Genomic DNA, 13231 nt, shown 5'->3' with positions numbered 1-13231 from the left:
TGTGTTATTCATCTGTAGATTTTATCCTTACTTCCATAAGTTATTACGTTTTGTGTGTGCTATGTATACTGCAATGCTTTACACCCTTGTTCGGAGAAATGTGGTCTCGTTTGAAAGCATACATGTTTATAGTTAAATGACAATAAACTTGACTTGAAATAAATTACAAGTGCAAATGAAGATTGTTCTATTGAATTGATTGTGGGGTTTTTACATAAATGACTCATCCCTTCAGTTTTTTTGTGTTTGCTGATTGAAACTGAGAACTTGTTCTGACTGCTGCTTTCCTTGATAACTGTATAATTGGAAATTCAAAACTGCCAGTTATTTCAACCAAGTTACCGACATAGCTGCCTGCAACTTGAGGGTGTGAACACAATCAAATTCTTGAGGCTTTTCGCCACAGTTTTTGCTGAGGCAGGAATGCCACTGTACCATTATAGTGACATGGTCCCCAACAGCACAGGGAATAAAAGTCATGCTCGCTATTCAGTGTGTATTGCCGTTCAATCAGCTCCTGACAGAGCTTTGGTAACACCACACTTGGAGTACTGTGAAGAGTTTTAGTGACATTGAGACTGATGGATTTCTAAATCCCAAAATTGTGGAATATATAACGATAGGAATAGAAAGTAGTGAGGTACAATAACAGTAAGGCTTCTCTGCACTAAAAGGTAAATACTATTCAACATTTGAATGTCTTACTGACAGCATATTAATGTCTAATGTTTCTTGGAACAGCAAGATTTGGCTGTACTCCAATATTTCCTAGCTTCTTAGCATTTAAACACATTCCTTTATTCTTCTTACCAAAGTGAGTACCTTTACATTTGTCTTTTTCTGTAACATATATCAACAATTTATAGCTAAATAGCGGAGGGGGGGGGCGTGAGAGGGGACTGGAAATTTGCAGATCGGCCATGTAACTAACTGTAAAGAGCAAAGCTTTGGACTTCAGGAAGAGCGAGTCTGTTTGGACAGGCAAGAAAATGGCAAAAGGAATTTTATCCAGCAAAGTGTGAGGTATGCATTTGGGTGATTTCAGTAAGGCAAAGAAGTAATACGCTCATGAAGAGTGTGCCGAAACAGGTACCATGCAGTGTGTGCATATAGATCCTTGAAGACAGCAGGAAAGGGTAATGAAGTGGCCTAAACTGTGTACGGGATTTCCTTTATTAGCAAGACTTGGAGCAGGGAGGCAACGCCTGGACTCTACACAACCCCAGTTAAGGCAATGACTAGAGTATTTCACACAGCCTGGTCGCCACTTTGTAGGGATGATGTGACTGCTCTGTGAAGGATACAGAGGAGCTTTACAAGGATGTTGCCTGTGCTGGAAAAATGTAGGTTCATGGGAAGTCTGTATAAGCCAGGGTTGTTTTTCTTGGAGCAGAGGGAGCTGACTGGAGGCTTACATTAAGTATAAAAATTATGAGCAGCCTTGACAGAATAAATAGGAAGGGCTTACTACCCCAGTAATGGGTCAGAAACAAGTGACTACACAGTACTGTGCAAAGACTTGGCCACATATATGTAATTAGGGTGCCTAAGACTTTTGCACGGTACTACAGTAATTTTATGTATTGCGCTGTACTGGTGCTGCAACAATGACATTTCAGGACATGTGAGTGATGATAAACTGGATTCTGATACGGGACGGAGTGGGAAGGGAGACAGAGAGAGGGGAATCATGGTTGGGAAGATGCATGTCTTGCATACTGTTTATACAGATCAAACCCTCACACAGTGCATTGAGTTAGAATGAAGTAAAATAATATCGACACAGAATGAAGTATAAAAATTAGAGCAGCACAGTGGTGTGGACGTTTGCATTATGCTATTAACGGGCTCAATTCCCCCGCTGTCTGTAAGGAGTTGGCACGTTCTCCCCATGACCGTGTGGGTTTCCTCTGGGTGCTCTGGTTTCCTCCCACATTCCAAAAACATACGGGTCGGTAATTTAATCGGCCACACTGGTGTAAATGTGTGGCGCAGGCTCGTGGGGCAGGCAGAGCCTGTTGCTGTGCTGTATCACTAAGCAAGTTAAAAATGCTGTCTGGTTTACTGAGGCAGTGAGGAGTATAGACAGAGCTCAAAGAGAGGAGGCTAGATCCTGTGTCCACAACTCTCGGCACTTTTGTGCGGTCACATACGGAGTAGTTGCCGTATGAAGTCATCATGCAGCCAGGCAGAATGCTTTCTGAGGCCCATTGCTGAAAGTGGATGATAGTTGATGGGAACATTCTGAACCTCTTTGGCCTCCTTGTTCGTCAGTCACTGAAAGCAAGCCTGCAGGTACAGCAGGCAGTGAAGAAAGCTAATGGCATGTTGGCCTTGTCCTTCTGCAGCTGTACAGGGCCCTGGTGAGACCCCGCCTGGAGTATTGTGTGCAGTTTTGGTCTCCAAATTTGAGGAAGGACATTCTTGCTATTGAGGGAGTGCAGTGTAGGTTCACAAGGTTAATTCCTGGGATGACGGGACTGTCATATGTTGAAAGATTAGAGCGACTGGGCTTGTATACACTGGAACTTAGAGGGATGAGAGGGGATCTGATTGAAACAATGAAGATTATTAAGGATTGGACACGCTAGAGGCAGGAAACATGTTCCCGATGTTGGGGGAGTCCAGAATCAGAGGCCACATTTTAAAAATAAAGGGTAGGCCATTTAGAAGGGATTTGAGGAAAAGCTTTTTCACCCAGAGAGTTGTGGATCTGTGGAATGCTCTGCCTCAGAAGGCAGTGGAGCCCAATTCTCTAGATGCTTTCAAGGAAGAGTTAGATAGAGCTCTTAAAGATAGCGGAGTCAAGAGATATGGGGAGAAGGCAGGAACGGGGTACTGATTGCGGATGATCAGCCATGATCACAGTGAATGGCGGTGATGGTTTGAAGGGCCGAATGGCCTACTCCTGCACCTACTGTCTATTGAAGTAGAGTCACTGGTGACTGTGACATCAATGTAATTGGACTGTTTGTGTGTGTGCATTTCTCCCTTCAATAATTTCAAGATCCTCCTCTTTTTTTAACACTGTTTTGTCAATGTGTGCACTCAAATATACAGTCTGAAAAAAAATTATTACAGTCTCCTGTATTTCAAAACTTCTCTTCTGTTGTTCAGTCCTGATTTGGAAAAAAAATCCAGGCATGTTATGAAGAAGCAAGGATAACTGATGTGAGTGCCTGTGTGCACCCCTGGATATAACTTGAATGCAAAAGTAAGAGGATACTGGATTGTCAAGCGTGCATCTTTCAAAAGGAGTTCCTGATGTTCTAAATGCCCTGGTAGTTTTCAGGGGACAGTTGCAACTCTCCCCCTACCTCAATTAAAATATGTATGAACAAATGAACAAATCGCATTATTTACATAAGAGATTCTGCAGATGTGGAAGCCCAGAGTAACAGCCACAAATTGCTGGAGGAACTCAGCAGGTCAGGCAGCATCTATGGCAGTGAATAAACAGTCGATGTTTTGGGCCGAGCCCCTTCGTTAGGACTGGAAAGGAAGGAGAAAGAAACCAGAATAAAAGGGAGAGAGCTGGAAGGTGATAGGTGAAGCCAGGTGGGTGGGAAAGGGTTGGAGAAGAAGGAGTCTGATCGGAGAAGATAGTGGACCATGGGAGAAAGGAGGGGCAAAAGGGGGGAGTGATAGGCAAGTAAGAAGAGGTAAAAGGCCAGAGTGCAGAACAGAAGTGGGAGGGAAAAAATTGCCGTAAGGGGATATCATTGTTCATGCCATCAGGTTGGAGGCTCCCTAGATGAAGATAAGGTGTTGCTCCTCCACCCTGGGTGTGGCCTCATTGCAACACAAGAGCAGGCCACGGACTGACATGTCGGAACAAGAATTTGAATTGGAATTAAAATGGTTGGCTACCAGGAAGTTCCTTTTCTGGTAGATATAGTGGAGGTGTCTGATAAAGCAGCCCCCCCCCCCCCCCCATTTAGATTCTGCCTCACCAACATAGAGGAGGTGGCATCAGGAGCACTGGATACAACAGATGACCCCCAACAGATTCGCAGGTGAAGCGTTGCCTCTCTTGTAAGGAGTTTTTGGGGCCCTGAATGGAGGTGAGAGAGGAGGTGAATGGGCAGGTGTAGCATTTCTCTCGCTTACAGGGATATGTGGAAGGAGGAAGATCAGTGTGGAGGGTGGGGGAAACGAATAGACAAAGGATCATAGAGGGAGCAATCCATGAAGAAAGCAGAGACTGGAAAGTTATTGCAAGGATAGAGGAATGGCTGACAGGCAGGAGGCAGCGATTGGGAATAGAGGGGGCCTTTTTTGGTTGGCTGCCAGTGACTAGTGGTGTTCCTCAGGAGTCAGTATTGGGGCTACTACTTTTCACCATGTTTGTCAATGATTGGGTAATGGAATTGATGGCTGTGCGGCAATGTTTGTGGATGATATGAAGATAGGTGGAGGGGTAGATAGTGCTGAGGAAGCAATGCGATTGCAGCTGAACTTAGACAAATTGGAAGAATAGGCAAAAATGTGGCAGATGGAATACAGTGTTGGGAAATTTATGATAATGCATTTTGGGAAAAATGCATTTTGTGAACTATTATCTAAATGGGGAGAAGGTTCAAACATCAGAGGTGCAGAGGGACTTAGGAGTCCTCGTGCAAGACTCCCAGAAGGTTAATTTACAGGTTGAGTCAGTGGTAAAAAGGCAAATTCAATGTTAGCATTTATTTCAAGGGGAATAGAATCTAAAAGCAAGGAGAGGCTTTATAAGACACCAGTTAGGCCTCACTTGGAGTATTACCAACAGTTTTGGGCCCCATATCTCAGAAAGGATGTATTGTCATTGGAGAGTGTCCAGAGGAGGTTCATGCGAATGATTCTGGGAATAGAGGGGTTAACATATGAGGAGCATTTGGCAGCTTTGGGCCTGTACTCACTGGAATTTAGAAGAATGTGGGGGGGATCTCATTGAAACCTACCGAATGTTGAAAGGACCAGGTAGGGTGGATGAGGAGAGAATGTTTCCTATGGTGGGGGGTATCCAGAACTAGAGGGCACAGCCTCAAAATTGAGGGGTGACATTATAGAGCAGAGGTAAGGAGGACATTTTTTAGCCATGGAGTAGTGAATCTGTGGAATGCTCTGCCACAGATTGCAGTGGAGGTCAAATCCATGAGTATATTTAAGGCAGAGGTTGATAGTTTCCCAATCGGTTAGGGCATGGGGTTGAGTTGGATCCAGAATCAGCCATGATGGAATGATGGAGAAGCTGAATGGCCAAATTCTGCCCCTATGTCTTATGGCCTCAAGATCTTATGATGGGGAGAATGTAAGGATTTGTTTGTTGGCAGGATTCCATCGAAGATGGCGACAGTTGCAGAGAATGATGTGTTGGATGTAGATGCTCATGGGATGGTAGGATAGGTCAAGAAGAATTCAATCTCTGTTAAGGCGGTGAGAATAATGCAGATGTCTGGGAAATGGAGGGGATGCAGGTGAGGGCAGCATCAATGGTGGAGGAAGGGAAACCCTGTCCTTTGAAAGGCTGGAAAGGAAAGCCTCATCTTGGGAACAGATGTGGTGGACACAAACGAGCTGAAAAAGGGGAATAGCGTTTTCACAGGCGATAAGGCGGGAAGAGGTAGAGTCGAGGTAACAGTGGGAATTGGTAGGATTGACAGTTTGGCTCCCGGGATGGAGACAGAGTGATCGAGAAAGGAGAGGGGGGTGTCCAAGTGAATTTCAGAGCAGGGTGGAAGTTGGAGGTAAAGTAGATGAAATTGATGAGCTCAGCATGGTTGCACAAAGCAGCATCAATGCAGTTGTCATTGTGGTGCAGGAAGAGTTGCAGAGTATTACCAGGAACATGGACTGTTCTACTGTGCCAGTGCAAAGCCTGGCACAGCTGGTTCCCATGCAGTTGTCCATGGGTACTGATGCACCATCAAGATCTCTCGGAGACGTGAGGCAAGAGATAGGCTTTTATTAGCTGGAAGAAAGCACTGTCAGCAGCAAGTGACCACCACACAACATCCTGGAGACTGAGGGAGGAGCAGTGCCTCCAATCGCCTTGTCCAGACAGGGGTCTGTGGGAGGAACCACGGGAGCAGTCAGCAGGGGGGTGGGGGGTGCGGGGCGGCGCGTGTCCAGACAGGTATATGTAGTTCACCACGGGTACCTCTTGAGTCTGGAGAAATTGTTGAGGGTGAGGACCAGTTCTGACAGATTGATGAGGGTGGTTGGGGGGCGGGGATCTGGTTGGATCTTTTGTTGGGAGAGAAGCAGAGAGCTCTAAGGCCTTCTGGATGGTTGAGAGAAGTGTATGGGTTCTGGGCATCCACCGTGAAATGAGGCATTCAGGACCAGGGAGTTGGAAGTGGTTGAGAAGATTGAAAGCATGTGAAGTGTTGTAGATGCAGGTGGGAAGGGGAAGAACCAAGGGGGATAGAATCAAGTCAAGGTATGTAGACACAAAGTCCTCAGGCCAGAAGCAGGCCCTACCCGGACAGTCAGGTTTGTGGGTCTTGGGTAGGAGGAAGAAACGAGCAGTGCTGGGTAAGAGAACAATGAGTTTGCTTAACTAATTATTTATTCTGTGTGTTACTTATGGGAACATGCTCAACAAAAGTTGTCTGCCAGGCACCTCTACAACAGAGTAATGAATGCAGTTCAAAAGTAACTTGTGAAATTCAAAGTGCTTCAGAATGTCTGTGTGGAAGGTAATATATGAATCCACAAGCTCTTCCTTCAGAAATTATGAACTGTCACATAAAAGACAGGATCGCTTTTGTTGGTCTGCGCGTTTCTCTTCTCTCTGTGTTTACTTAACATCCCTGCACTGGGTGGTGTGACTCCATTGTAAACAGCTATTTAGCAATGAAGTCCTGTGGGTGAGATCAGGAAGGGCATGATTAATAATAATGTAAGCAAAACCACACTTAAACAAAACCAAAGCGGCTCCATTCACATGTGGCAAGCTGGGTATAAAGAGAAAAAATAAATAAAACAGCTGAGTAAACGTTTGGGAGAATACCGATAAATTGGTGCTGACACTAGGTACGTTTGAACTGCAAGTGACCAGATACCACTTGTTTAGTCGCTGAAGTGGATAAGGAATCTTTGATTCCAGTGAAGCTGGTCCCATGAGTGAGAAGGTGGGGCTTAGGTGGTGCCAGGAGAATAAGTCCCACAACAAAAGGGGGTTGGTGGGGATTGGGTTGGGGTGGGGGGGGGGAAGGGAGGGAAACGGGACCAGTAGTTTTCTGTGGAAATGGGTTGACCCTAGAAGGAGCAGACCACACTGAATGGCAGGGTGGGAATATCTGGACTAGGAGACCATCGCTATTGTGACAAGCAGGCAGCGATGTGTTCACACCAGAATCATTACCTGTGTGAGGATAATAAGAATGCCTACATTAATGCCACTCCTGAAAGCTTATGTCCATTCTAATTTGAAATTATACCCTCACTAATGCTATAGTTCAATAAAGTTCAAAGTAAATTTATTATCAAAGTACTTATACAACCCCGAGACTCATTTTCTTGCGGGCATACTCAATAAATCCATAGAATAGCAGAAGCAATGAAAGACCGCACCCACTAGAGTGACCAACCAGTGTGCAAAACTGTGTAAGTACAGAAAGAAAGAAATGATAATTATTAATAGGTAAGCAACAAATATCAAGAACATGAGGTGAGGAGTGTTTGGAAGTCAGTCCATAAGTGGTGGGAACATTTCAATGACGGGGGGAAGTGAAGTTGAGTGACGTTATCCCCACTGACTCAAGAGCCTGGTGGATGAGGGGTAGTAGCTGTTCCTGAACCTGTTGGTGCGAGTTTGAGGCTCCTGCGCTTTCTTCCTCAACACACCAGATGAACTCAGCAGGTCAGGCGGCATCCGTTGAAACGAGCAGTCAACGTTTCGGGCCGAGACCCTTCATCAGGACTGAAGAGGGAGGGGGCAGGGGCCCTATAAAGAAGGTGGGGGGAGGGTGGAAGGTGCCAAGTGAAAAACCAATCAGAGGAAAGATCAAGGGGTGGGGGAGGGGAAGCAGGGAGGGGATAGGCAGTCATATACCGTCTGGGTAGTCTCCAGCCCCTTGGTATGAACATCAAATTCTCCAGCTTCCGGTAATTCCCTCCCTCTCCCTTCCCCCATCCCACTCTCACTCTGCCTTCTCTTCCAGCTGCCTATCACCTCTCTCGTGATTCCGCCTTCTTCTACTACCCATAGTGCTTTCCCCTTAGATTCCTTCTTCACTTCTCCTGCCTATCCCCTCCCTGCTTCCCCTCCCCCCACCCCTTGATCTTTCCTCTGATTGGTCTTTCACCTGGCACCTTCCACCCTCCCCCCACCTTCTTTATAGGGCCCCTGCCCCCTCCCTCTTCAGTCCTGACGAAGGGTCTCGGCCTGAAACATTGACTGCTCGTTTCAACGGATGCTGCCCGACCTGCTGAGTTCATCCAGCTTGTCTGTACGTGCTGGTTTGACCACAGCGTCTGCAGTGTACTTTGTGTGTGCTTTCTTCCTGACGGCAGTGGTGATGAGAGAGCATGTCCTGGGTAGTCGGGGTCACTGCTAATGGATCCTGTTTCCTGCAACAGCACAGACAGACTTCTGTTACCAGGGCCACAGCTCACTTTCAAGAAGAGGACCTCACCTTCATTAAAGCAGTGACAGTGACCTTGACGCCAAAGCCTGTCGCCATTAATGGGTGCCGTGAATCACTAGCAAAGACTGATATTATATTCGAGAAGCACACAAAGTGCTGGATGAACTCAGCAAGTCAGTCAGCATGCATGGTGGGGGTCACTATTTTGGGCCAGGAGGGGGGAAAAGCCAGAAAAAGGTAAGGGGGGGGGGAGGGAGGAGTACTAGTTGGCAGGTGATAGGTGAAAGAAAGTGAGGGGGGAGGTGGGAGTTCTTTTGATTTTGGAGATACAGCATGGTAACAGCCCATCCAGCCCAATAGCCCCTGCTGCCCAATTATAGCCATGTGACCAATTCGCCTATGAATCTGAGAAGTTTGGAGCGCGGGATGAAACCGGAGGACCCGGAAGAAACCCTCGCAGCAACAGAGGTGATATACAGACTCATCACGGGCAGCAGCAGGAATTGAACCCCAGGCCGTTGGCGCTGTAACTGCTACACCACCCTGTTGTCCCAATGAAATGAGAATGTGAGAGGTAAAGGGCTGAAGAAAATAGGATCTGTTAGACGAGGACAGAGGACCATGGAAGAAAGGGAAATAGGAGGGTCACCAGAGGGAGGTGATGGGCAAGTGAGGAGAAGAGAAGGGGTGAGAGAGGAAGCAGAATGGAGAATGGAAAAGGAGGGAAGAGGGAGGTGGAGGAGATTTTACCTTTGCAATCTTTGAAGCTGTGCATAGAAAATTAGAGGGAGAAGCGCTGTCGACGTTTCGGGCCGAGACCCTTTGTCTTTGTCGGGCCTGCTGTGTTCCATCAGCATTTTGTGTGTGTGTTGTTTGAATTTCCAGCATCTGCAGATTTCCTCATGTTTGCCAAAGATAATTAGAGTTAGTTTGAAACTGGGACTTCAATGGAAGCGCCGAAAAACTGAAGATGTGGGAAATCTAAAGAAGAAATCAAAATACTGGAAAATAACAGTTCAGACAAGATGTGTAGAGGGAGGGTTGGAGTTAAGTGGAATTTTAGTTGATCACCGACTGGGGACAGTGAGAAAATAAGCATGTTTTTAAGTTGTTGAGAGGGAGTGGGAGGAGAGAACAACAGATGTACAATACTGTGTAAAAGTCTGAGGCATACATATATATACGTAGTTAGACTTTTGCACAGTACTGTATTTGTCAATGTGGCGGGAGCAAAGGCTGCTGGGAATGGTGAGGGTGGAGCACTGCAGCAGGGGTGTGGGACAGGTGGCAGAGAAGGAATGCCAGGGGCAGGGGGTGGTGCGGGTGCAGACACACCCAGCCCTGAGACGCCAGGCAAATTCACTGGATTCCAAACAATCGTAACATCAAAACAGCGATCTGTCTGTCTCCCTTGTGCTGGGAAAGGTTGACACCGCTCTGTCCCTGGCTACTGAGAGAGCGCACCTGTGGCACGTTGGATTGTCGGGCGAACAATAGTTTTTGTCCATTGGGCTTTTCTTCTGTTTCAGGGATGTCTGCGAAGAGTATGGATTTCAGATTATGTATTATGTACATTCTCTGACAGTAAATGAAACATTGGTTTACTGATCATTATAGAATGTCTGATTGTGCCTTCCACTCCCTTCCCCTTTTCCAAGCCATGATTCCCCTCACCCTGTCCCCTTCCCAGTCTCAGTCCACAATAGAGACCCAAATCCGAATCAGATCTACCATCATGCACGTACAGTACGTCATGAAATTTTTTTTTTGCGGCAGCAGCACAGTGCAATGCATAACGAGAGGGGACTTGATAGAGGCCTACAAGATTATGAGAGGCATAGATAGGGTGGATAGTCAGTACCTGTTTCCCAGGGCACCAATAGCAAACACCAGAGGGCATAGGTACAAAATTAAGGGAGGGAAGTTTAGGGGAGACATCAGGGGTAAGTTTTTTACACAGAGGGTTGTGAGTGCCTGGAATGACTTGCCAGGGATGGTGGTGGAGCCTACAACATTAGGGGTATTTAAGAGCCTCTTGGACAGGCACATGAATGAAAGAAAAATAGAGGGTTATGGGGTAGTGTGGGTTTAGTACTTTTTTTTAAGGAGTACATGGGTTGGGACAACATGGAGGGCTGAAGGATCTGTACTGTGCTGTAATGTTCTATGCTTCTATAAAATTACTACAGTACTGTGCAAAAGTCTTAGGCACCCTAGCTATATACATGCACCCAAGACTTTTGCACAGGACTGCACCTCACTCCAACCCTAACAACACCTAATATAGAGCTTGGCCTCCCATCTAGACCTGCCTATATGTATTAGATTCAGGTCAGATATCAAGTACGGCATGTCATTAGTCTCAGACTAGATCAGGTCACGCCTGCTCTTTGTAAGTAATTATCGTGTACCAGTCAAATTGGAGAGCACTAGAGTCTCTAGGCCAATTTAAATAGCGAATATGTTGGTGGTGGTGACTTAAATGTGGATCGCATGTTAGGATTCTAGTTTCAGAGCCAGAATGCTCCATATTTCAACCCTGCTGGAAAGACCTTGTTGAAACCACCAGTGCAATATTGAGGAAGTGCAGTGCTGACACATACTCTACCACTTGGCTGCTCCCTCTGCTGTATGAAATACCCCGGTTCACAACTTCAGAGGGGATCAAGAGAGTTATCCTGTTTATCTGGAGAACATTTCTAACACTGACGTTCTGGTCATTATTATATTGCTGGCACAACTAATAAAATTCATGTAACAAGCAGTAAGAAGTCATAAGTATTTTCTCAGGTGTCCCTTTCTTTAAGATGTTGTTCATCATCAGAGATCCATAGAACCATAAAACATTAAGCACAGAAACCGGCCTTTTGTCCCTTCTTGGCTGTGCTAAACCATTTTTCGGTCTAGTCCCACTGACCTGCACCTGGCCCATATTCCTCCATACACCTCTCATCCATGTACCTGTCCAAGTTTTTCTTAAATGTTAAGAGTGAGCCCGCATTTACCACTTCATCTGGCAGCTCATTCCACACTCTCTGTGTGAAGAAGCCCCCACAAAGTTCCCTTTCTTTTCCCCCTTCACCCTTAACCCATGCCCTCTGGGTTTTTTTCTCCCCTAGCCTCAGTGGAAAAAGCCTGCTTGCATTCACTCTATCTATACCTGTCATAATTTATATACCTCTGTCAAGTCTCCCCTCGTTCTCCTACACTCCAGGCTATGCATCAGGTAGAAGGTACAAGAGTCCTAGGACTCTCACCACCAGTTTCAAAAGGTTTCTACCCCTCAACCATCAGGCTCTCGGATAAAAGGGGATAATCTCACACAACCTCACATGCCCCATCTCACAGCCAATAATCTCATTTTAAGAGCTCTTCATCTCATTACCTCATGTTGTCATCATTTAGTTATATTTGCATTTGCACAGTTTGTTGTCTTCTGCACTCTGGCTGATCTTTTATTGATCCTGTTACAGCTACTCTTCTATAGATTTACAGAGTATGCCCACAGGAAAATGAGTCTCAGGGTTGGATATCGAGACGTACATGTATTTTGATAATAAAATGTACTTTCAACTTTGAGCTTTGATTTGTCTCTCCATTTGAATTTGAAAAAGCAATGCTCTCTCACTGCCCCAAACAATCTGTCCACTCACTCTCTCCAAAACCACAAGTACCCAGCAGACATGGTTGATTTAAAATTGCTGCAACCAATCTAGTGTAATCTGTGCTCTACTCAATTTATCTGTTTTGTGAATGACACTGTTCTCTAGCTGCTCGTGTACACAAAATAATATCCCTCAGCTTAGCCCGCAGAAACAGAGGATTGTCAAGATTTGAAGATCTATTCATAGTGACGTATTTGTAAATATGGCCCAGTACAGGGTTAATTCAATTTCTGTTAAAAAGAAAAGGCTTGGAAATGCACAAAAGACCAGTCAGCATCTGTTTAAGAATATGGTGCACATGTATACCCATTGACTGACTTTCCATTGACCATATCTTCGTCAGGCTTTTCATGTTGAAATTGTCCATATAAACATTTCATTTGGATGTTCTCTCAGGTGTATATTTTCACATTAATGAAGATATTAAATGTCTTTTGTTCTACAAGGACATTTTAAAAGTTTCAGCTATTAAATGTCCTTGTAGAGCAAGGGGCTAGAACATTTTAAAGTTGGCAAAAATGTATTTGTTGATTGGATATGGGCATTACCAAAAGTCCCCATTTTTATCATTTTTGAAGCATTTTTTTTGGAGATACTGTGCGGAATAGGCCCTTCTGCCATTCAAGCCATGCCACCCCGTAATCCCCAATAACCCATTTTTAAGCCGAAACTAATCACAGGACATTTTACAATGACCAAATAACCTTCTAACCAGTACAGTTAACCTGTAGAAAATGCACACATTCCATAGGGTGGATGTACAGACTCCTTATAGAGGATGCCAGGATTGAACTCTGAACTCTGTTGTCGTCGTTCCCCCCCCCCCCCCCCCCCGCCAAGCTGTTACGGCCATTGTGATAAATGCTCGGCTTCTGTTTGCTCCTGTACTGAAGAGCATCAACAGTGAGGGGTCTAGAGTCATTTATAGGCCAGATTGCCAAAGGGTAGCAGGTGGATTGGATGAGTTTTTATGATAATCTAGCTGTTTACTGC

General features: G+C 45.5%; 1 protein-coding gene across 14 annotated transcripts in view; it reads left to right on the top strand.

Moving 5' to 3' along the window:
• The window catches only part of prdm16 (PR domain containing 16), a 742940-nt gene that overhangs the window by 627926 nt on the left and 101783 nt on the right, over positions 1 to 13231 (top strand). The gene's annotated exons all lie outside the window — the stretch shown is intronic.

Source organism: Hypanus sabinus, chromosome 27 (assembly GCF_030144855.1).
Source record: "Hypanus sabinus isolate sHypSab1 chromosome 27, sHypSab1.hap1, whole genome shotgun sequence".
NCBI classification, from domain to species: domain Eukaryota; kingdom Metazoa; phylum Chordata; class Chondrichthyes; order Myliobatiformes; family Dasyatidae; genus Hypanus; species Hypanus sabinus.
The sequence above is the reverse complement of the archived record's forward strand: the minus strand, read 5'-3'. Positions and strand labels throughout refer to the sequence as shown.